The sequence below is a fragment of the Saimiri boliviensis genome, chromosome 15, assembly GCF_048565385.1.
Source record: "Saimiri boliviensis isolate mSaiBol1 chromosome 15, mSaiBol1.pri, whole genome shotgun sequence".
Taxonomy (NCBI): Eukaryota; Metazoa; Chordata; class Mammalia; order Primates; family Cebidae; genus Saimiri; species Saimiri boliviensis.
The window spans coordinates 78359472-78385012 of record NC_133463.1 but is presented as its reverse complement, the minus strand read 5'-3'; the positions used below and the strand labels follow the sequence as shown (position 1 = coordinate 78385012).

The 25541-nt window shown below is 38.0% G+C and overlaps 1 protein-coding gene across 22 annotated transcripts in view; it reads left to right on the top strand.

Annotated features, from left to right (window-relative positions):
- The window catches only part of CYRIB (CYFIP related Rac1 interactor B), a 169092-nt gene that overhangs the window by 96805 nt on the left and 46746 nt on the right, over positions 1 to 25541 (top strand). For 13 of the 22 annotated variants that reach the window (XM_074387130.1, XM_074387120.1, XM_039464502.2 and 10 more), the window contains 2 exons: positions 13898 to 13981; positions 15414 to 15452. The gene's annotated coding sequence lies outside the window, so the exon portion shown is untranslated. Of the gene's footprint in view, positions 1 to 9282; positions 9332 to 13897; positions 13982 to 15413; positions 15453 to 25541 lie in introns of those variants that run through there. The other 9 variants (XM_074387132.1, XM_074387126.1, XM_074387129.1 and 6 more) reach the window with 3 other exon arrangements.

The window sequence follows — 25541 nt, the reverse complement described above, 5'->3', positions numbered from 1 at the left end:
TCAAGTGTCCTTGGTCTTTGGATACAAGGTCTTGGGGTGTAGGTGTAGTATTTGTCATCTGACCTCTTCCTTGAACTCCATACTTCTGTTTCTGTCATTGCCTTCACAGCATCTTCAGATTGGTGGCTCATAGGTCTCTCAAATTTAACATGTCCAAAACTGAACTCCTCTTCTTTTATTAATCTTCACACCTACTCCATTTCATCCAGTCAAGCTGTGTGACAGAAAATATTTCCTAATCTGGATTTGTCTTGCTTTGTTTCCTGATAGAGTTAGTTTATATATACTTGACAAGTTTATTACATAGGGTAATGTTGAATACATCCCATTGCATTACATCAGCAGGCATATACTGTGTACATTTTTGGTGATACTAAATTTTATTCTTAAATTAAGATGGTGTCAGTGAGCTTGGGCAACATGGTGAAACCCTGTCTCTACAAAAAAATACAAAAGTTAGCTGAGTGGGGTTGTGTGATCCTGGAAGATCGAAGCTGCTGTGGGCTATGATCATGTCACTGCACTCCAGTCTAGGCAAGAGAGTGAGACTTGGTAAAAGGTCTCTGGTGATACTTTCAGACCATATGAATACCTGGTTGCCCAAAACTTTTAACTGAATCGCGTAACATAGGAGAGGGCAGACAGTCAAATAATGGCTGTTAATGCACATCCAAATAATAGCTATTAGTTATTATCAAGAAGTTATGGAAGAAGAAGACCCTCCTATGTTAGTTTCAGTTTTTAATGCAGTAGAGGAAAGATAAGTAAATTATGAATTTCAAATTCTAGAAAGAAGCCAATTTAATCAGGATTAACAATCATTCTCCAATTCGGACTGCAAAGGTGACACATGATGGCTATAAGTAATTTAACTTTTTAAAATAGATAAGACTAATGTCTGAATAAAAGGTACAATAGGAAGGAGGCTGAAAGAAATGGCTAAGATATTGATGATCTGTTAACTTTAGTGATCAGTACTTTCTCATCTATCATTTAGCATATATCAACATTTTTCTCCATTTTTATAGTTTTAGTACCTAAATTTTTTTTCGTTTTCTTGCACTTTACAAAATATTTTTTCTGTTAATTCAAGGAAGCAAAGTCTACTTTCTAAATGGCTAAAACTTTGTCTCTTGCTATAATAAATCTATCTCTGTAAATAAATTCCTAGATACTACAACTAGTAAACTAAATAAAATCTAGGATATGTAGGTGCTTCTACATTTGTTGAAAATCAAATGAAATGGGAAAGGGGAAATTCTAAAATGTACAGGTTTTTGTAAGGTATTAATGAATGGGTAGAGTAGCAGAAAGTAAAACATCCAGGATGTTATGAGTTAATGGTTTCAGAATTTATTTTAAAATCATATTTTGTTTATTTTATCTTTTCCAGTCTGAAATACCTAGGTAAAAATTACTGATGATACAGAAGTTTGTGACATAGCAGTCGAAGTACAGCTATGGCACTCATTCTGATTGTGGGTGCCTATCTGTTAAAAATCATTTAAACTAAGATGTTTAAGTCTAGGAAATAAAGAAATAGCCAAAATGTGAAAACACTGAATATTTTCTGCTTAATTATCTCTCTGAAACTTAAAAGTGCTAGGAAAAATAAAGTTCTTCTACTGAAGAACTACAAGCTCTTTTGAGAAATTAATTGAACATATCTGATGTGATACATTTATAGTTGTGTTAATTTGAACTAATTAGGTATCTTGTGGCTGTTAATGAGCACTTGGGAGAAAAGCTCATTAAGACACATAAGGTAATTTTTAAAAGAGAAGAAGATAGACCAAAAAAACCCCCACTACATAGGACATTTAACAGGTTGGACTATGTGTTTTAAAGATAAAGGTTTAATACATAAATATATATTCTAACCATGAAAGAGTAATTTTTAGAATAGTACGTGTTCTTTTTTTGAAAGTGTTTTCCCCTGACTTGGCTTATAAGTTCAGACTTGATAGTCCAAATTTGGAATTATATAAAGCTATCCAATAAGCAGAAATAACAGAAGGGCAAACAGATTAAGGTTCAAACATGTATAGCAAATGGAATAGAAATTATTGAAAAAATTAGTGCAGTTTTGTATTTATTTATTTTTCTTCTTTCCCGATTAAACATGTCAGGAGGTTTTGTATTTATTAGGACTAAAAAGTCTTATTCAGTGTTCTTCTGAATTCTTGGAGATGCCTCAGTCTCAGTTTAACAAAGCCTTTTTTTTAAGGACTTTAGTAGTATTTTATTATGTTACCCATTATTAATCAGATAGGTAGTAATTAAAATGCTTCTTAAGGAGAAGAGAGGATTTTCCTTTTCCAGTTTAGTGAATATGCTAATATAAATCATAAACTTAAGTTATTTGACTTAATTTGAAGCATATAAAAATGTCTTTGGAAGTTACTAGTAGTACTGGTGTTTTTTAAAAATACGTAAAGCACCCAGATTGCTCCCTTCTCTAGCGTTCTCTGACGTTCTCCTCTAGACATAATTAAATTACTCCCTCATCTGTTTTCCCATAGCAGTTTAACCACAGAACTCTAGTGTAGCATTTTATTTAATTGTACTGTATTGTAGTAATTTGTTTACATGTCATATCCTAGACTATAGTCTTCACAAGGACAGGTCTTATTTTTACACTACATTGTCCGTAACTGATCTTTGTTGAGTTTTGAGGACATGTTAAAAAACATTATGTGACAAAGTATTTTTTGTAGTCTTAAACAAAAATCTATTGTTTTATTGCTACCAAGACATGCAGTAACATATATTACCACATATCAGATATATAGTATCTCTCCCGAATGGTTATCTATGCCTGTTGTTGCAGTTGAGTTTTGTCAGTCCAGAAAAACTGTATCTATCTGTAGGCTGGGCAGGCACAGTGACTCACACCCATAATCCCAGCACTTTGGAAGGCTGAGGAGGATCACTTGAGGCCAGGAGTTCGAGACCAGCTTGGCCAACATGGCAAAAACCTATCTCTAAAAAAATAAAATAAAATAATTTAAAACTATATACAACCATGGTGGACACACCTTAGAGTATTTCATTTAAAGTCTCTTTAATTTTTAATAGAAGAAATTATATATTTTTCTAAATTTTGTCAGTTATCTGCTACCAATACATTGACCTCTCCTTATCTCTCTTTTCCCCAAACAAATCATTTAAGCAGAATGGCAGCCTTTTGGGACCTTAACTCTAGACAAGTTGCATTTATTCTAGTGTACTTACGTCTTTTATTATATTTGCTTACTCATTCAGCGTCTATACTTTGAAGCCTGTGTGATGTGTCAGACATTGTGCTTAGTGCAGAGGGGAGTATGGTAACAATGAACAGGCTGTGACAGCCACTTTGAGTCACGGAAAAGGGTCCCTCGTTTTGATGAGTGATATGATGTACTCTGGGGCCTTTTGAGAAGATTTTTAGCTCGTACATGGAATATCCTTTTCTCTCACGCTGTCCTGTTCTCTAAATTTCTATTGTAATTGTAGTCTGTAACAATACTTTGGTCTTGACATAATTATTATGGATTTGTTACTTTTTATATATGCAAGTGTTATCTTCACAGGAAGTCCTTAACTTTCAGGATACAGATTGTTGTTTTCTTTTTTCAACCCTTAGAAAATGTAAAAATCATTCCTAGTGTACAGGTAGAACAAAGAGCCTTGGGATTAGGCATGGTCTGTGGGTGGTTTGCAGACCCTGGCTTTAGATAGACAAAGCAATATTATCATATCTGGGGTTGGTCACTTTTCTATGTAAAGTTTCTTAATCTGGGATTGGGCAATCCTGGCTATGTATTAGAAACATTGTAGGGCTTCTTAAAAAAAAAATGCCATGGCATATGGCAGGCTTGGTGAATAAGAATCTGCTGTGGTTGCTTTGTGGCATGCATAGTTAAAAACAGGATGGTTAAAAACAGGGTGACGGTGTTTGTGGATGATTGCGGGGCAGCCGTTATTGATAGTACTGGCCAGCGGTCACTCATAACACGTGAAAATGAAGTAATACGAGGTAGGGTGGATTTTCTTTTCCCAAATTTTTTGTTATTAAATCATTGCAGTAGTAGGATGGATTTTCTAATAAAACTAGAGCTGAAGTATTTAAAGCAATAATTATGTTTCTTATCAAGCTGCTTTAATGGCCAGGTGAGGTGGCTCATGCCTGTAAATCCTTGCACTTTGGGCGGCCGAGGTGGGCGGATCACCTGAGGTCAGGAGATTGAGACCAGCCTAGCCAACATGGCAAAATCCCATCTCTACTAAAAATACAAAAATTAGCCAGATGTGGTGGTGTGCACCTGTAATCCCAGCTACCCAGGAGGCAGAGGCTGCAGTGAACCAAGATTGCGCCACTGCACTCCAGCCTAGACTTCTTCGTCTCAATCAATAAATCTAATTTAACAGTACATAAACAAGACATTTAAGAGCAATCTGGGAAATATTTCTTTAAAATTGAGTCAGCCTGAGATCTCTGTGTTCTATGCCATTGCAGTTATGGATATATACTACTCAGAAGGATGATGTGTCGATATGTGATCAGGTTTCTGCATTAGGAAGATTGTTCTAATAATATTATAGACAATGAGTTAGAATAGGTTAAAGTTGCAGCGGTGAGACCCAAATAGGCTACAGTAGGAATCCTGTCTTGAATTGCTAGTTCAGTGGTTGTATGAATAGAGATCTTTAGGAAATAGAATGGTCAGTTTTTTAGGTCTTAAAGTACAGGTAAGAATGATGATTGTTGTTTTCTAACTTGGATGGATGAATGGTATTTACATATATTAATACATCAAATTCTTTAAGATCAGAGCTTAAATCTTAAACATTTTGCTATTTCTAGAACCTAGCACACTATCTGCCACATGGTAGATATCTAATAATAGCTACAATTAAGTGAATGTTTTCTTTGTGATTTTTCCTAAGCACTAAACATGCATTCTCATTGAATTTTATTTAATGCTTGCAACAGTGCTTAAAGTCTATTAACTCCATTTGAACAGTGAGGTAACTAATGCTTATTAGCTGTGTGATCCTGAATTACGGTAATTGTCAGAACTAGGATTCAAACTGGTATTTTACTGGTTTCAAAGCCTCTAGACCAGGCGTCCCCAAACTACGGACCGCTGAGGCCATTTATCCGGCCCCCCGCCGCACTTCAGGAAGGGGCACCTCTTGCATTGGTGGTCAGTGAGAGGAGCACAAGATGTGGCGGCCCTCCAACGGTCTGAGGGACAGTGAACTGGCCCCCTGTGTAAAAAGTTTGGGGACGCCTGCTCTAGACTAAAACTTTTTTACCTATAATGTGCTATGCTGTTTCCCTTTGTTGTAACATGCTTACGTACTGCATATTAAGTAGGGTACAAAAGACCCGAGAAACAAATTTTGTCTTCCCTCAGTAGTATAACTAACATCGGCGACCAATGAGTAGCAGTGTATTATTGGGTGAAAATGCTTCAGAATTGCGGGGATTGAGGTGGGTGGGCTGGATGGAGTCCTAGGGAAAAGCCTGTTGAAAGTAGGCATAGCTTTAAATTGACCTTAAAGGATAAGACCCTTTTTAGGAAGAGAGGAATACCTTTTCAAGAGGAGGAAACAGATTTCAGGACTGGAATGGGCATAGGCTGTTAGGGGGCTCTGCTCTAGTAGCTTGCGTATTGGGAGTAGTCTGAAATCAGAAAGGATATTCCTAAGTGTGCCAGTTTGAGAATGTATCCTGAAAAGTATATAGAGCAGTGATAAGATAAAATCAGCGTCTCATAGTGCTTGACTAATGCTAGGTATTCAGGTATTTGTGAAACTGAAATGAAGTGGAGAGAGAACTACAGAAGTAGGTTAACCGTTTAGGAGATTATTGCAGTAGTTAGGCATGAGAACAGAAAAACCCGAGCTACAGGAATGACAATAAATACGAATTTAGGAGAAACTGAAAGCAAAGGAATAGGAACCCTTTTTAGAAGGAGGTTGGGTAGATGACTTTCATTTCAGAAGAAAGTAAAATAGAAGATTTGCATTTTATTACTGACTCTGCCCAAATTTAACCTTTCTGGGTCTCAGCTTTCCCATTTGTGAAATAAAATTGGGACAGGATATGATTTTAAATTGAAATCCTAAAGCTTTGTTTTTGGCTTTAAAACTTGTCTCTGTGGGCTTTTCTTTTATTGAACTACTTCAGAGATTACCTATATGCCAGATTTCAAAATATAAATATGAATGTAATAGGATGTCTCAAGTTCTAAAGCTCTGAAATTACGGGCTTCATCTAAGACCCTGTTGATATAAGTACTAATAAAATAACTTGTCAAATGCTAATTAAATTTTGATTAAATGAAATATTATTGGACTAAAATTCTAAGTGTTTTCGTAGGAGATGAGTGAGATAATTCTTCTGGAGACTCTAGAAGTTAGATGCTCTAGATTACAGAGTAAATATGTACATTAGAGTAACGTGGGTCTTGGAAAATGCAATTTCTCTGGCTTGACCCCCAGAATTTAGTGGGTTGTGGCAAGCCTGAGAATCCCCTTTTTTGGCAGATACAGATGGTCCATGGGCCATTTAAAAAAGTTTTATTAAGCATACAGTTTGTTGAGCTTCAACATAGTTAATCACCCATGAAATCATCACCACAATCACGATAATGAACATAATCACCTCCAGCGTTCTTCCTGCCTCCTTCAAATCTATCCACCCTACTTGCCCCTAGACCCCAGTCAACCACTTGTTTATTTTCTGTCATTGTAATATTAGTTTGCATTTCCTAGAATCTTACATTTTTATTAATTTTTTTTTAGAAATAGGGTCTCACTCTGTTGCCCAGACTTGACTCCTAGAATCTTACATATGAGGACTCATAGAATATATATTCTTTTATGTCTGGCTTCTTCAACTCAGCTTAGTGATTTTAAGATTTATACTTATTATTGGATGTGTCAGTAATTTGTTTCTTTTATTGCTGAGTAGTATTCCAGCATATGGAAATACCAGTCTGTCCATTCATTTGTTGATGAACATTTGGGTTGCTTGCAGTTTGAGACTACTATAAGTAAAGTTGCTGTGAACATTAGTATATGATTCTTTATATGAACATATGCTTTCATTTTTCTTGGATAAATACCTAGATGGAATGTCATATGGTAGGTGTATATTTAACTTTTTAAACTGGCTTTGCACAAGTGTATAGGAATTCATTTGCACCGTATTCTCACTAGCACTTGGTATGGTCATTTACAATATTTTTTTAGCCATCTGGTATGTTTTCAGTTTGCATTTCTCTAGTGCCTGATGGTGTTGAGCATCTTTTCAAGTGCTTATTTGCAGTCCATTTCACGTTGGTGAATTATCTGTTTAAATCTTTTGCCTGTCTTTAAATTGGATTGCTTTCCTTCTTAGGTTGTAAAAGTTCTTTATACAGGCAGTTCTCATTTTGTGCTGTGGACTGTAAAAATACTCGTGCAGGCTTAAATTTTGCAGAGCAATCTTAGAAATTATGTTGTTCCATGATTGTTAGAAATTTTCATCAAAACATACTCTTATTGTTGTAAAATGTATTGGGAAATGGATAAAATAGTAAAACTAGTATTTTACTTAGTGAAGTGTTAATTTAAACCTTGAGAAATAAAGTGTTTTATTTTTTCATAAAAATCTTTTCAAGAGTAGTTAGAAACATGCCTGGTTTCTTCTTCCCTGTTGTACGGTGTGGAGTGAGCATCATTTCTAGGCTTTGGACAAGTTGTTATACTTCTAAGTTTGGATCAGCTTCAAACATTTTATCCATTACACCTTGACTATCAAGAAATATATGTGAGTTCCTTTAATATGAAGGTTTTTTTTGCTGGCGTGACTTCCTCTGAGACTGTCATCCTTTTCACCATAACCACTCTCTTCGTTTATGTTAATCAGTTTACCTTCAGAAAGTTCCTCTGGCTGCATATTTAGTCTCCCTGTTGACAGCAGTGTCAGCAATCTCACAGTCAACTCTTTCTTTGTAACTCCATTTATATTCCATTAGAATTTTACTTCTAGCATTATTGATTTTGTTTCTTTGCTTCACTTTCATCTTTGTTGGCAGATCTTCTCTTTCAGGTACCCTTGTAAAAAAAGAATCTCATTGGTTTGTCACTGGGAGACAGAGAAGTAACACAGCTACATGCTCTGCAGTCTGTGCATTTAGTGAATAACAGGTGTGCAGTGACCAGACACTGACAGACTTTAAAAGAAGTGATATGATTGGCCATGGATCAGGGTATAAAAGGTTGGAGAAAAATATAAAACTATGAAGTGTTCTATATTTTCAGTATCTTCATTTCTCATTACATTGAAAAAAGACAAAAACTAGACGTTTTAGAAAAAGTGTGTTTACGGTTATGGTCTATATAATAGTAGTGATGATAATGACATCAGCTTGCATTTATAGAGTACTTACCTGTCAGGGACAGTTTTAAATGCTAAACATATTCTTATTTAATCCTCATAATAACCCAATTAGGTGGTAGGTATTAATATTATCCCCATTAGGGAGAGAGAAATTTGTCCAAGGGTAAACCTCACAGTTTGGCCCCAAAGCCAATGCTTTATTTATACTAGTGCTACTTGAAAGTGCACTTTGTAAACCAGCACTGACTGTTCACATCTAGTCTGTAAAGAATTGGAATTTACATTTTTTAATCTTTAAAAAATTTTTTAAAAAAGATTCTTTTTTTCCCCTAATAATTTCTACAAAAGCATTGGATCATGGTAGCTGGAAATATTCTAGCAATGACTTGTCATTGAAAAATGTACTTTAGTTTTCTTAAAAAGAATTAGCCAATGAATACATATATACGTATTTTAAATGTTTCTATCAAGAATTGCAGGCTGGGCACGGTGGCTCATGCCTGTAATCTCAGCACTTTGGGAGGCCGAGGCAGGTGGATCACGAGGTCAAGAGATTGAGACCATCCTGGTCAACATGGTGAAACCCCGTCTCTACTAAAAATACAAAAAATTAGCTGGGCATGGTGGCGCGTGCCTATAATCCCAGCTATTCAGGTAGCTGAGGCAGGAGAATTACCTGAACCCAGGAGGCAGAGGTTGCAGTGAGCTGAGATCGCACCATTGCACTCCAGCCTGGGTAACAAGAGCGAAACTCCGTCTCAAAAAAAAAAAAAAAAAAAAAAAAAGAAGAAGAATTGCAATTAATTGAACAACTTCTAGTTCTGATTACTATGGAAAAGCTTTTACTGTAATTAAAACACCGTGATGAAAGACCAGGTTTATCTAAAGAGCTTTTGCTTTTTTAGGTGTGATTTTGAAAGTGGAGCAGATTCCTGAAAGTCAAGGTATTGCATGGTAGGATTAACTTTTGTGCTTTGTATTTAATCAGTTTCTTTAGTAGCAGTAAAGAACATACTTGTTTTCTGTCACCATGACACATAGATTAGGAATTCACTGAGTCATGTTACCTGAATGACTCTTTAATATGCTTTCATTAGTTCATTTTGTTAATATATAGAATTTTTTGGGAAAGAAAAAAATGATTTGCAAGACAACAAAGGCCCAGCCTGGGCAACTTAGTAAGACCCTGACTCTAAAATAAAAAGATACAAATAAAGAAAGGCAAATTAAAATAACCCAAGTCTTTGTTTTCATTCAAATGCACCTTCTCTGTTCCCAGTTCTCACCTATCCCCAAACCCAGAGTGCATCTCTGCATCTTTCGAGGCTGGTGGATCACCTGAGGTCAGGAGTTCAAGACCAGCCTGACCAACATGGAGAAACCCCGTCTCTACTAAAAATACAAAATTGGCGGGGCTTGGTGGCGCATGCTGTACTACCAGCTACTCGGGAGGCAGGAGAATTGCTTGAACCCAGGAGGTGGAGGTTGCGGTGAGCCGAGATCATGCCATTGCGTTCCAGCCTGGGCAACAAGTGTGAAACTCTGTCTCAAAAAAAAAAAAAAAAGGCTTTGATAGAAAAATGGGAAGGACTAAGTCACACAATTGTGAAGAAAAAATAGCTGACCTCAGTAGTTTAAGAAACAAATGGAGAGAGGATGGGCTAGGTGACTTGTGCCCATGATTCCAGCGCTTTTGGAGGCTGAGGATGGAGAACAACTTGAAGCAAGGAGTTCAAGGTTACAGTGAGCTATGATTGTGCAGCTGCATTCCAGCCTGAGCAACAGAGCGAGATCCTGTTTCTTTTGTTGTTTTTTGAAATGAGGTCTTGTTCTGTTGCCCATGTTTGAGTACAGAGGCAGTCGTAGCTCACTATGGCCTTGAACTCTTGGGCTTAAGCCATCCTCCTCAGCCACACCTGTGGTTGGGACTACGGTTGTATGTTACTAGATCTGGCTGTTCATTTTATTTTTTTGTACAGATGGTCTTGCTATGTTTTCTCATCTGTTCTCAAAATTCTGGCCTCAAGCGATCCTCCCACCTCAGCCTCCTACAGTGTTGAAATTACAGGTGTGAGCCACTACACCTAGCCCCTGTCTCTTTAAAAAAAAAAAAGGCGAAAGAAGGCACCACTTGTCAAGGATTATGTGAGGTTGGCCAGTGCATCATTCTGTCCAAAATTACATTCTAATTAACATTCTAATTTAATTCTAATTAATTCTAAAGTTTGGGCCAGGGTACCTGGCACTGACTTAGGTGTATTTGTGTCTTCATGTTTGGGGGTTATGTTTGTCAGTAGGCAAGAGTGTGACCCTTGTGTGCAGGGGCGTGCGTATGCACAGCCAGGGTGTTTGCTTGCTGAGGTCCTTAAACCCCAACCCAGGCAGAGCTATATTGTATAGATGTTCAGGTTGTGTCATAAAATGATAGTTAATCAACATTTTTATATTAGACTGGGATAATATTTTCTAATCACACAGATATTTATGTGCTTATGGAAGTCTTGGGCATACGATTGTGTATAAGAGCAAAAGTTTAGAAAAACCTGAATGTCCAGTAGTAAGAAAATACTTGAAAAAATGTGGTGTACCCATGTGACGAGTTGGTACGTAAAGACTAAAAGTGGTATTTTGGCAGCGGTTTTAATGATTTGAAAATATTGCTCATGATATGAATGATAAAGCAGGACAAATACAAATAAATGGTGTTAAATTTTATAAAAATATGCATAAGAGAATTTAGAAGAGAATAATTGTTAAAGTTTTGGTTGTGGGATTATAGGTAGTGATACTTGTTTCTTTCCACTTTATGTATTTCGTACAGTGAGCATGTTTTACCCTTATAAAAAAAAGGGAAAATGAAGTTTGTAAGACATTTTTAGAATCTACAAAAATCAAGTCATGTTCTGAAAGCCTGGCGTTACCTAGTTAACTGCTATGGGAAATTTACTTTTTCCTGGAGATAATTTTGAAAAACTTTAAAGATAATGAGAAATGTTGGTATTTCAATTCTTCTGGAGCATGGGTTTACAATAGAGATTAAGATTTTCTTGGCCAGGCATAGTAGCTGATACCTGTGATCCCAGCACTTAGGGAGGCTGAGGTGGGAGGATTGCTTGAGGCCAGGAGTTAGAGACCAGCCTGGTCAACATAGTGGGACCCCATCTTTATTTTATTTAAAAATTAAAAAAAATATATCTGCGAAAATAAAATTTACTGATATTGTACTAATATTTAGTATTAATATTTGTACAATATCCAGATTTCTATTTTTCATATATACTTTGATACTTGTTTTTATATAAAAAATGTACTTCTAAGTATATCAAGGAGTGAGGCTCTACATGTAACCATTGAACTTTCTTCTGATCAAACTATTTTGTAGTAGTAAGCATAGTGTAGGATGACATAGAGGAAGCCTTGGGTGTTTGAGCTCTGGTGCAGATTAGACATGGTTTCCTTAACAATACTATACTTGAGATTTAGTGTCAATAGATATATATTATTATAATTTTAATATTAAAAGGTAGTGACCATGTTCAACAGAACTAACAGTTCCATTAATCTGTACACTTTGAGTTTATTTTTGCTCTTTTACAAAGGAAAAGGATGCATAGATAACCTAATTTAAATAAGTGAAAAATCTGCATTTTACAAATAACAAAGCATGCTCAAATAACTTAATAATTTAAATAATTGAAAATGCAACCCAGGTCTGTCTCATTTCAGAACCAGTTCTCTAAACGATTTTACTGTATTTGCCTTTTATTATTAGGGGCTATACATTTTTTTCATATTTATTGTTTTGCCTTCCTGTTACAAATTGTCAGGGTTATTTTTTTTTCTGTTGTCTACGTGGGATTATATACACTCCCATGAACTATTTAAGACATTTTAGTATCCTTTATCTTTAATTTTTACGAGATTGATCTGTCTTTCCACTTTAAATTTCTTATAGTGCTTTATATTTTAGCATATTATTTCTCCAAAGATAAGTAAGATTCTGTGTTCTATTTTCTGAGATTTAGTTTTGAGAAATTATATTCAAATCCATGTACTCAGACTACTATATAGTCTGAGAAGGGTCTATCTTAGTTTTCCATATTAATGGTACTTATTTATTTTTTTGGAGACGGAGTCTCAGTCGGTCACCCAGGCTGGAGTGCAGTGGTTCGATTTCAGCTCACTGCAACCTCTGCCTCCCAGGTTCAGGCAATTCTTGTGCCTCAGCTTCCGGAGTAGGTGAGATTATAGGTGCACACCACCACGCCCAGTTGATTTTTGTATTTTTAGGAGAGATGGGGTTTCACCAGGTTGGCCAGGCTGGTCTCAAACTCCTGACCTTAGATGATCCACCCACCTCAGCCTCCCAAAGTGCTGGGCATACAGGCATGAGCCACTGTACCTGGTCAGCAGTGAGATTTATGTACCATCATTTGAAATATTACAGAACTATAAACATGATTGACAGAATGGTCTGAAGTCATAATTAATGTCTTGCTGGAGGCAAGAAAATTTTAACGCTTAACTTGAATAATCTCTAGGTTTGTAGATTTTGGATGCCTGGATTATCCAATTTAAATATTAGTTAATATTTACTATTTATGACCTGATATTTGATTTCTAAGGGTGAATACAGTTACAAGTGTTTTATTGTTTCTTGATTTATTAAGGATTAGAATTTTTCCTCATGGTTTTATGCAAGTGGCCCTGTTTTTTCCGCTGTGGTTTATAAAAGTGGTCAGTCAAGCCACTTTGTTTATTTCTGGTTCCCTGGAGTGAGCTGTAGGGAAGGAAGTTTTATCTTTGGCAGAAAAAGCAGTAAAGTGTTTATTCATTTCACTTTTAGTAATACTGATCCAAGGCAAGCTTTTGAGGAAAACTAGAGCAGTTAGGCTTCGAGCGTGACTCACATTTATGGACTAACTCATAAAAGTGAAAGATGAAGGATTAATACAATAATAAAATGTAGACAATGTGAGATTCTAGAGCAGAAGTCGCAAACTAATGGTTCGTCCACGTAGCCCTCAGACTGTTTCATTTGGCCTACTGGGTATGTCTGACTTATTTCATTAGTTGCTAACGTCTAAAATCTGTTCACGTGAAGGTTGAGCTCTGGATCACCTGTATTTTTAGCATGGCATGTTGATAGCAGTGGCACCATTTAGATAAACACACAGTTGTCTGTTTGCCTAGTTAACACTTATCTCAGGTGGCCCCAGCCAGCCAACTTCATATGCATTTTTGCAAACTCTGTTTTAGTTTCTCGAATATGAAATAATAGTAGATCTATAATGCTCATGCAACAGAATCTTCAGCCTTGAGTTAGTAGAGATAGTAGGCTCAAGGATTTTAGGTAGTGAGAGTTTGGGTGGAATATGGGGTGTGCAAGAAAGTGTAGTGGAAATTAAGAAGTAGCATCCAGTGAGGTAGGATGAAAAGGGATTATGGTATCATGGCAATCAAGTGTCTTGACCTAGTTTTATCCCAAAAGCAAAAACTGAGACAGCTGCTTTTTTGCAGGTAATTCATTTGCACACCTCTCAAGAAACAGAAGTTGAAGGACTGGAGCAAGTGAACTAGGAAAGAAGGAACACCAATCCAAGGGTGCGTTACTGAGCTATTCAGTTTTGTGAGCAACTGGGGCATGATCCTGAGGAAGTCCTCTAAGAAAGCAATAAGTATATCCCTTTTTTTGGGAAGAAGGTGATACTTATCTGCTAGATCCCATCTCGGTGTTAACACTTTCAAATTTTCAGATTTGTTTATGTCTCTGGATAGCTGAAGAATTCATGTAGACATCTCGTATTGCAAAGCCCCAGAGCAGAAGGTTAACCACAGATAGTGCAGTCAGGAGGAGGTACCTCAGCTAGAGTGAAAACATGAGGCTTTTTCTTGGTAGAGTGATCCATATACCTTCTCCAAGGGGTTAATATCTTTATTTGCCTCTTATAACCTTTTTTTGCAAAGTTATAATAAACTCATTCTGAAGATTTTATTTTACCGAAAATTGTGTCTTTGGAATTGTAAAACCCAGCCTGGCATGGTGGCTCATGCCTGTAATCCCAGAACTATGGGAGGCCAAAGCAGGAAGCCCACTTGACCACCAGGAATTGGAGACCACCCTGTGCAACATAACGAGACCCTTTCTCAGCAGAAACAAATGAACGAATTGAGTGAATGAAATAGTAAAACCAATCCTAGAGAGGCATTTGTGGTTCACTTGAATTTTGCCAAATGTGTCCTTGGCAAATAATAGGTTATTGTCATGGAGTAATGATTTTAGAACCTTTAGTAAAACTGATTATTAATACACTGAAACTGAATGAACTTAAACTGTGATAAGAATATATAAATATGCCTCTTTTGATAGTTTTAGGCCCCTGCTAAAGAGGAATTAATGACTTTCCTTTTCCTTCTTTTTTGAGACGGAGTCTCTCTGTGTCGCCCAGGCTGGAGTGCAGTGGCATGATCTTGGCTCATTGCAACCTCCACCTCCCAGGTTCAAGCGATTCTCCTGCCTCGGCCTCCTGAGTAGCTGGGATTACAGGCATGTGCCACCATGCCAGGCTAATTTTTGTATTTTTTAGTAGTGACGGGGTTTCACAATGTTGGTTAGGCTGGTCTCGAACTCCTGACCTCGTCGTGATCTGCCCGACTCGGCCTCCCAGAGTGCTGGAATTACAGGTGTGAGCCACTGCGCCTGACTTTGACTTTCCTTTTCTTACCCTTTGCTTCATAAGCTATAATGAGAATTGTGTACTTGTCTTGGTACACTTTTTACTCTTTGAGTGTATTGACGATGACAACTGGGTTGTCTTATCTATTGTTGTTTTCCAGGGCTTAATATACTGCCTTACTCTAAATAGGTCCTCCCTAAATGGTGGTTGAGTTAATTCCAAGGAAATAAATATATGTGTATATGTATAAAATGTGCATGTGATGGTGTTCGTAAACTTTAAAGTTAGCTGTAATAAAAACTTGTTTTAAAGTATAATCATGTTTTAGACTTTCTTCCTTTTTTTCTTTCTTTAAACAGATAGAAGGACAAGGACAGAATCACCAGCACTGGCTGAAGGTAAATATGTCTTTGGGGGAAATGATTATTCAAATACAAATGAAAAGTTACGATTTCAACAAAAACTTAACACATTATATATAATTTAAGGAAAATGTTCTATGCACAATATTGAGCTACTAAAAATATTATTATGAAATATTGATTGTTTAGTTTTGGCCTCAGAATAGGAACTGGTGGGGAAAATGTAAATTAATTAGAACTTTTTTTTAACAGCTTTCTTTCAGTAGGAGAGGTATGTGTTTTCCTTTGAATTAAGTCATTTTAGCTATCACCAGTATAGTTGATCAAGAAGGGTCTAAGCCATAATTTTAGTAAAGTATATGTATGTACATATATATATTTTTTTTCATTGAAAACAGAAGGGAAGACACTTTACACATTACCTGAAGAATTCTACCTGTTAGTGGTTTTTGTCCATTTTTAAAAAACATCTTAGAAGCAAAGAATAGTTATCAAAAAAATAGTTACTATTTTATTTTTTTTTATTTTTTTTATTTTTTTTTAGACGGAGTTTTGCTCTTGTTACCCAGGCTGGAGCGCAATGGCGCGGTCTCGGCTCACCGCAACCTCCGCCTCCTGGGCTCAGGCAATTCTGCCTCAGCCTCCTAAGTAGCTGGGATTACAGGCACGCGCCACCACGCCCAGCTAGTTTTTTGTATTTTTAGTAGAGACGGGGTTTCACCATGTTGACCAGGATGGTCTCGATCTCCCGACCTCGTGATCCACCCGCCTCGGCCTCCCAAAGTGCTGGGATTACAGGCTTGAGCCACCACGCCCGGCCAAAAATAGTTACTATTAAAGGGTCCTGAGCACTTAAACATTTGTAATCCTGGAATTATTTTAATTATAACAAGTTATTAAGTATTCAAAAGGTAATTTTTTTTTACAGACAGACTTTGTGCTCTTAAGTGAAAATGACTAGTTTAAAATCCCTTTCCATGTTCTTTTTTGTCATAATCAGAAGATATTTTTTTAAGACTAGCTGGTCAGGCCAGTCGTGGTGGCTCACCTGAGCCTGGGATGTCCAGGCTGCAGTGAGCCAGGTTTGCATCACTGCACTTCAGCCTGGGCGACAGAGCAAGACCCTGTCTCAAAAAACAAAAGCAAGCCTGGGTGCGGTAGCTCATGCCTGTAATCCCAGGACTTTGGGAGCCCGAGGTGAGCAGATTACCTGAGGTCAGGAGTTGGAGACTAGCTTGGCCAACATGGTAAAACCCCATCTCTACTAAAAGCACAAAAAATTAGCTGGGTGTGCTGGCACGCACCTATAGTCCCAGCTACTAGGGAGGCTGAGGCAGGAGAATTGCTTGAACCCGGGAGGTGGAGGTTGCAGTGAGCCGAGATTACCAGCACTCCAGCCTGGGCAACCGAGTGATACTCTGTGTCAAACAAAAAAAAAGAAAAAGAAAAAACAGCCCATCATTTTATTAGAGCTGGTATGACAGTTACTACCATGACAGTCCTTCAAAATTGTCATAACCTTGCTTACTCTTATTTTACAGTTCAGGGGTTCTTAACGAGTATTTTTTGTGCAAAGGACATCTTAGGCAATCTTAATGAAGCTTGTGAATCCTGCCTCAGGATAATGATTCTAATAATGATTCATGATTATATGAAGTAAACTACATAGGATTAAGAAGGAAATGTTATATTCAAAAACCATTAGCAAATACTATATACAAATTTGTGATAAAGTAATATGTGTGCTTCTTACATTAATATGTATGTTTTTTATGTTAGAGAATAAGCATTAGTAAATGTGCTGTGTATCATAATTTTAAATAGATATTGTCTGCAAAAATTGTATGAAAATATCCATGGTTTCTATTAATGACAAATTCATAGGTTTTCTAATACTACTGTGGTTTGTTACTTACATTCTTGATTGAGGGAATTGCTAATTTTTGCATAGAGGTTAGTGAAAATGTTGCCCTCCATATTTACAGATCCCTGAATTCTCTCTGTGTACCCCCATATTAAGAACCTTAGTTAGTGAAAATTTAGCTAGACCTTTTTCCATCATACTTCAGTAAGTGTAGTTTTTCATGTTCTATTTAACTGATATTAAAGAAGTAGTTTCGGGCTGGGCACAGTGGCTCATGCCTGTAATCCCAGCACTTTGGGAGGCCAAGACAGGCAGATAACTTGAGGTCAGGAGTTTGAGACCAGCCTGGCCAGCATGGTGAAACTGAAACTCCGTCTCTACTCCAAACAGAAAAATTAGCCTGGTGTGGTGACACCCCCCTGTTATCACAGCTACTTGGGAGGCTGAGGCATGAGAATCACTTGAACCTGGAAGGTTGCAGTGAATGAAGATCTTACCAGTGTACTCCAGCCTGGGCGACGGAGCTGGACTCTGTCTTTCTGAAAAAAAATAAAAATAAAAGTATCCTAATAGTGTAGGCTAGAAGTTTGTGAAATAGCTTTGAAGAACCTTCTGTTTGCTGGTCCATAATAACAGAAACAACGAATTCTGTGGAGAAAGAAAGTAGAAAATGAGTTTGAAGCCTTGGCGACTTCCTGCCTTCAAAGAACATGAAGTAAATATGTGAAAAACAAGTATCAGGGCTGGGCGCTTGGTAGCACACATCTGTAATTCCAGCACTTTGGGAGGCTGAGGCAGGTGGATCACTTGAGGCCAGGAGTTTGAGACCAGTCTGGCCAATATGGCAAAATCCTGTCTCTACTAAAAATATAAAAATTAGCTGGGCATGGTGGTGCACACCTGTAGTCCCAGCTACCTAGGAGGCTGAGGCACCAGAACTGCTTGAGCCTGGGAGACAGAGGTTGCCGTGAGCTGAGATCATGCCACTGCACTCCAGCCTAGGTGATAGAGTGAGACCTTGTCTCAAAAGAAACTGCCATCCCAAAACCCAAATATACAAAACAGGAAAAAACCTATGTTTTCTTAATACTTCAAAATTTTAAGAAGAGAAATGCGATCATTGTCATAGGAAGGATACAAATGGTAGTGCCCTGATAATTGTGTTCCTAAAACATGAAAAAGGTAGAGACTTGCAGAAAGTCACCAGCTGTGTGGCAGTTCCGTCAGTAGTATAAGCTGTACGGTGGTAAGTGCCAGCATGATCTAGAACAAGCCTAGAATCATGTCCCCGAATCCCAATCCTTGCCCAGCAGCTGATAGCTGACTACAAATAAAAGGGAATGACAGGTCTGTTGAAGTTTGGTTAATGCAAAAACAGCATTAACAATCATTTTAAAGGGGACATAGTGGGAGACTTGACTTTCGTTTTTATTTCCTTTGTTGTGGTGGTACTTGATTCTTCTGATGTGATGTGGGCCTGATGCCATGTTTTAAAGATGTTCTCAGAAGCTGCACTGCCAGAGTCAGTGGATTAAGCCTCACATTTTGTTTTGTTTTGTTTTGTTTTGTTTTGTTTTGTTTTGGTTTTTTTTTTTGAGACGGAGGTTTGCTCTTGTTACCCAGGTTGGAGTGCAATGGCGCGATCTTGGCTCACTGCAACCTCCGCCTCCTGGGTTCAAGCAATTCTCCTGCCTCAGCCTCCTGAGTAGCTGGGATTACAGGCACGCGCCACCATGCGCAGCTAATTTTTTGTATTTTTAGTAGAGACGGGGTTTCACCATGTTGACCAGGATGGTCTTGATCTCTCGACCTTGTGATCCACCAGCCTTGGCCTCCCAAAGTGCTGGGATTACAGGCTTGAGCCACCGCACCCGGCCCTAATTTTTCTTAATTCTTTTGGATGAATTGTATGTACCACAGTAAGCTTTCATTTATTGACTTAACATTTATTTAGCACTAACATCATGCAAAGACCTCTGCAGGGTGCTTTGGATACAGAAGTTAAGATCACACTCAGGGAGAAGGTTCCACTGCCCTTAGTCCTGTAGCCCATAGTGTTTAATAAGGTCTTTGTTATGCATATTCCCTTAAAAAAAAAAGAAAATTAAAATTTTAAATTGAGGCTAGGCCGGTGGCTCACGCCTGTAATCCCAGCACCTTGGGAGGCTGACGCAAGTGGATCAGCCCGGCCAACAAGGGGAAACCCTGTCTCTACTAAAAATAGAAAAATCAGCTGGGTTTGGTAGCAAACGCCTGTAATCTTAGCTACTTGGGAGCCTGAGGCAGGAGTATCACTTGAACCTGGGAGACAGAGGTTGCAGTGAGCCGAGATTGCACCACTGCATCCATCCTGGGCAACAAGAGCGAAACTCTGTCTCAAAAAAAAAAAAATTAGTTGAGGTCTTGCTGTGTTGCCCAGGCTGGTCTCAAACTCCTGGGCTCTAGCAGTCGTCCCACCTCAGCCTCTCAAACTGCTGGGATTATAGGCATTAGCCACCATGCTTGCCCCTAGAAAATCACTTCTAAACTTGATTCAGAAGCTAAATTCTTGACATTACTAAATAGGAGATGTCTTGTTTGCAATTCTGCCAATGCGAACATACTATGTTGGATATTATATAATTGGTAACTTTCTTTTGACCTCATTTGACTGTTGTTTTAAGATACTTTATATATTTAATGGTTTGTTCAGTAGTACAGGGATTGTGTTTAGTTTATTTGCAGGAGGTCAATGAAAATTTAAACCAAGGAGAAAAAATTAACAAGTGGGTAACTTGCAGTTTAGTACAAGAATTGTGTGGTTCTCGAGGGTAGAATTCATGTCTTAATTGTGCTTATTCAGTCATTGGCTTAAGTATCTACAAATTTTTCTAAAAATTGACAAAAGTCTAAAATTTAAGTTACGTAGAGTTACTTAAGCAGTGGCAAGATGGCTGCTTGGCGTAGATATATTGTAGAATAGATTCATAGCAAGATTAAACTGTCAAGATTGAGTCTTCCATTTGACCATGGGACGGTCCCTTCCTGGTCTGAGAGTCTCTTATTTATTGATAGTGAGATATAAAGCCATTCTGTCTGCTGTGTTTCACTCCCCACAGTGACTATAATGTTGAGAAGAGCCCCCCTAGTCAACCCCAGAAATTAAGGGATACTTCAGAGAATACCTTATCTTTTAACTCAAATTATGAATGAAAGAAAGCAGAACAATTTTTAAGGATCTCTTACCCATTTCAGTCATAGAGAGGTGACTAGGAAAGGCATTTTACTTCTATATGCCAAATTCTGGCAGATTTCCTTTTGATTGTGGGCCTCCTGCTTCCCGCACTTTGTCCTTTTCCTATGAAATCTCCCAGGAGACGAAGGACTGATGGACAATTTGTCCTTTCACTGCTACAGGCCTCTTGGCAGTGAGGACTTTTAAGTTTCTTGCTTTTTTGCTGCTGTTTGGTGACTGGAAGAGGCACCAGAGACTCTCAGTCTGGGGAGATGGGTGGCATGTTTATAAGTAATGGATGAGAATATCTTTGTAGCCCATAGTTACTCTCTGCAAAAACAGAAAACTAGAATTGCTTCTTCTGAAGATGACTGTTGAAGATTTTAAGGATTTGAACTCTATAGTGCTAATGCGTAAGAACATGAGAAACACCACTGAAGATTAGTTCAGAGGTAATAAAGAGTGTTGTGGGAAAATACCATTGCTGTCTAGGCCAGCTTTAATGTTTTAGCAATAAACCTTTGCCTGTTAACCTTGTCCTCGATTTTCCTAATGTTTATAGAGCTTATATTTGAATTATCCCTTCATAGGTAGGACCAAGGGATTATTCCATAAACTTAGTCCCTAATTTGTTAAGTTGCACTTTGTTTCATTTGACCTAAAACTACTCTTTTTATGGGATGCCCTTAGTTTGGGTATTCTCTTTTTGGATAAATAAGCTGTTTTTTACTTGAATTGTCCATTCATTAATTTGACAAATATTTATTGAGTACTGCCTTTGTGACAGAATATCTGTTAGAGGCTAGAGTTTCAAAGATGAAAACAGATATAGACTTCTTAGACGTTCGGAAGAGCTTTCCTATAAAACTCATTGAATAACTGACATGGTATATTGTTTATAAATGGTTCTAAAGAATAGGAAAAGCCTGTGTATACAAATATGCTTGACAGCAAAACCAGACAGGAACAGAGAGAAAAATTATAGGTCAGTCTTATAAAATAATCCAAGGTGAAATGTTAGCAAAACCAAATCTAGGAATGTGTGTGTTTTTTTTTTTTTTTTTAATGACCAAATAAACCAGGCGCAGTGGCTCACGCCTGTAATTATAGCACCTTGGGAGGTGGAGGTAGGAGGTTTGCTTGAGCCTAGGAGTTCAAGGCCAGCCTGGGCAACAAAGGAGACCCTGTCTCTACAAAAAATAAAATAAATAACCAGGCAAGGTGGCATGCACCTGTAGTGTCAGTTGCTTGGGAGGTGGGGACAGGAGGATCACTTGAGCCTAGGAACATGAGAGGCTGCAGTGAGTTATGCTTGTGCCACTATGTTCCAGCCTGGGCAACAGAGTAAGACCCTGTTTCATTCATTCATTTATCATAAATAAATAATAAACAACCAAGTAGATGTGATCTCAGGAATCCAAGAATGGTTTAGCAATAGAAAATGAATTTATATAATCTGTCATATTCATAGATTAAATGACAAAATGATTGAAATTAGAGGTGGCAATTATATATTTAATACAAAGTCAAATCAAAACCCCATCAGAATTTTTCGTAGAATTTGACAATCACATGAGTGAACAAAAGGGCAAGAATAACTAAGGCATTTTTGAAGAATTGTTACTTAAACAAGCACAGACCATGAAGAAAAGGTGAAAAACTGGACTATTATGACAAACAGCACCGTACACCAACTTATGTTGGAGCGTAGGAGAATAGGAGAAAGTATCTTGTATATAAGCACAAAAAGATTGGTATCTAGAATTTCTTTCTTTTCTTTTTTTTTTTTGAGATCGAGTCTCCCTCTGTCGCCCAGGCTGGAGTACAATAGTGCAGTCTCGGCTCGCTGCAACCTCCGCCTCCTGGGTTCAAGCGATTCTCCCACCTCAGCCTGGCATGTGCCACCACGCCCAGCTACTTTTTGTATTTTTCTAGAGATGGGGTTTCTCCATGTTGATTGGGCTGGTTCTGAAATCCCCACCTCAGGTGATCACCTGCCTTGGTTTCCCAAAGTGTTTGGATTACAGGCGTGAGCCACTGTGCCCAGCCGGTGTCCAGAATTTGTAAAGCTGCCACGTGCGATGGCTCATGCCTGTAACCAGCACTTTTCGAGGCCGGGGTGGGGAGGATTGCTTGAAGCCATGAATTTGAGACCAGCCTGGGCAACAGGGTGAGACCCTGCCTCTGCAAAAACAAACAAACAGCCCCCCCACCCCCAACACACACACACACACACACATTAGCTGAGCATGTTGGCAGGTGCCTACTCAGGAGGCAGAGGTGGGAGGATCGAATGAGCCAGAGTGATCAAGGTTGCAGTGAACCATGAGCATGCCACCACACTCCAGCCTGGGCGACAGAGCAAGACTCTGTCTCAAAAAAAGAAAAAAATTCCTGAAACTCAATTTGGAAAAAAAAACAAAAGAGTAGTATGACAGTTGAAGTTGAGTTAAGGAAACGTATCACTACAAAGATATTAGAAAAGCTGGAAGAGCAAAAGGAACAAGGGAGAGAACAAAGTAGCAAAGATAAAATAAATTTTGGTGGGCGAGGTGCGTTGGCTCACACCAGTAATCCCAGCACTTTGGGAGGCCGAGACAGGTGGATCACGAGGTCAGGAGATTGAGACCATCCTGCTCAACATGGTGAAACGCCATCTCTACTAAAAATAAAAAAAAATAGCTGGGCATGGTGGCGTGCAACTGTAGTCCCAGCTACTCAGGAGGCTGAGTCAGGAGAATCACTTGAACCCAGGAGGTGGAGGCTGCAGTGAGCCGAGATCATGCCACTGCATGCTTGCCTGGGTGACAGAGCAAGACTCTGTCTCAAAAAAAGAAAAAAGAAATTGTGATGCTGCTATTACCAGAGACAAGCTGCTGCCACCCACTAGGCTGGACCCTACAGGCTGCACCTGTCCCTAATTAGGGTATTGGATGCTGGGATCACCCTATTCACACTGCTCCTACAACCGCTAGCCTGTTCTAATCAATAACGTCTCTCTTCTCCTGTCTTCTCACCCTCCGGTGCCTCCTATTGACATCATCTAACAGGAAGCCAGCTGGCAAAGATGTCTGGGAAATGTCATTTGCATTCTCAGCCCCAGCAGTGCAGAAAGGTAGAAGTGGCGCTGAAAAATCAAAAAAATAAGCATCATAAGTGGCAAAGGAAATGAATATATACTTCACAGATGGCTCATGTAAACATAAAATACAAAGAGGTGCTACTGATAATCAAGAAACTACAAATTTAAACATCAATGAAACATTTCAGACTCTAAAAATTAAACTTGAGGTTTTGGAGGACAGGAAAAAGGAAATCTTTCTACCTGTGGAACAGAATTGATGGAAGTACTTAGGAGAGCAATTTAGCACCATCTAGAAATGTTATAGTGCCTTTTCATTTTTAGATAGCTGCCCTGTAGAAATCTTGTACATGAGCTTAAGTATGTAGTGTGTGTATGGAGGTGTAAAGCATAACCGTTAATATTTAAAAGTGGAAAACAATCTCATTGTCCGTCATAGAGGAATGAATAAGTAAATGGGTTTCTCTGAATAACTGAATAATATGTAATAGCTAAAATGAATGAACATATTAATAGATAATTTTTAAAACCATTGAGTGAGAAAATCCAGTTTTCAAAGAATATGCACAGTATATCATGTATGCAGATTGAAAAGCAGAGTAATACTATATTGTTTATGATGAATACATACCTTTGGAATAAAAATCTTAAAATATGTTTGGCAAGGAAACCATATTGGAAAAAATAAAAAAGGCCTAGTGTGATGACTGATGCCTGTAATCCCGACACTTGGAGAGTCTGAGATGGAAGGATTCCTTGAGGCCAGGAGTTCAAGAGCAGCCTGGGCAACATAGTGAGACCTCCATCTCTGTTTAATAGTTAAAAAAAAAAAAAAACAAAAAAAAACTGATTATTTTCAGTGAGAGAGGAGAGAAGGGGAGGAAAGTTAATTGAAATAAAATTTATTATTTTGCATTCATAGATTTTAAAATAATGTTGTTTGCAAAATGAATTCACAATACTGTATTTGTCTAATGATAGTGCATTTTCAAGAGAAACTTTCGTAGTCAGTCCTTATAAAATAGGTCATTTTGAGTTGTTTGTTTTGCCTATTTCCGTCACATCTCATTCCAGAAACTTCTGTATTACTTGCCTTAAGACTTTGTGCTAACCCTTCTCATATTCTTTGTCTGTGCTTGATGCAAGCCATTGTAGCAGGATGTGTTTCTGTGCTTTCATGGTCTAAATATGTGGCTCTCACACTAATTTACATTGGTGGTTAAACTCTTCTTTTATCTACCTCCTGTTACACAGAAGGTGGTTTAACTTTTTATGGCTGGAATCACGGAAAAGTGCCGGTAACCTTTGAATCATACTCAAAAGATTTCGTGACAGTCTGATCTAATACTGTGGTTCACTTCCCTGTAAGGAACAGTATTGGTTTCCTAATTTATTATATCCATTGCACATGACCCAACAGAAATAGGTGAAATAAGATTTTTCATTCTGTAATATGAAGTCTAAGTGTATCCATCCACTAGGTGTCAGCATTAGGTAAGGTGCAGTGGAATGGATGTAGAATAATGGCCAGAAGCTGGGTAAGAGATTTAGTCTAACAAGTAAATTGACTTGTATAAAGTCACACATTTTGTGGTAGAGTCAGAATCAGAAATCAAGTCTCCCAATTTTCATTCCATTGTTCATTCATGTCACATTTATTTAAGTCACATAACTTAACTGCATGTCATTTAGTAGCTAAAATTAAAATATATTGATCTTGACATTTGCTAGGGATTCATGGGGAGATTTTAGTATTACTGTGTTGCTGCTAACACTGGCACCCAGGAATACCTGAATCCTGTTGTGCTAATCACTCTGAGTCTTACTTTACATTTCGCAAAAGATGGAGAATGAAAGGACCACTGTATTAATCGCTAAACTGGTACTTGATAGTGATGAGTTAGATAGTGTTAGTAAGGTTAAGGATTAAGCTATTCTCTAGAACTTCTCTGAGATCAGTCAGAT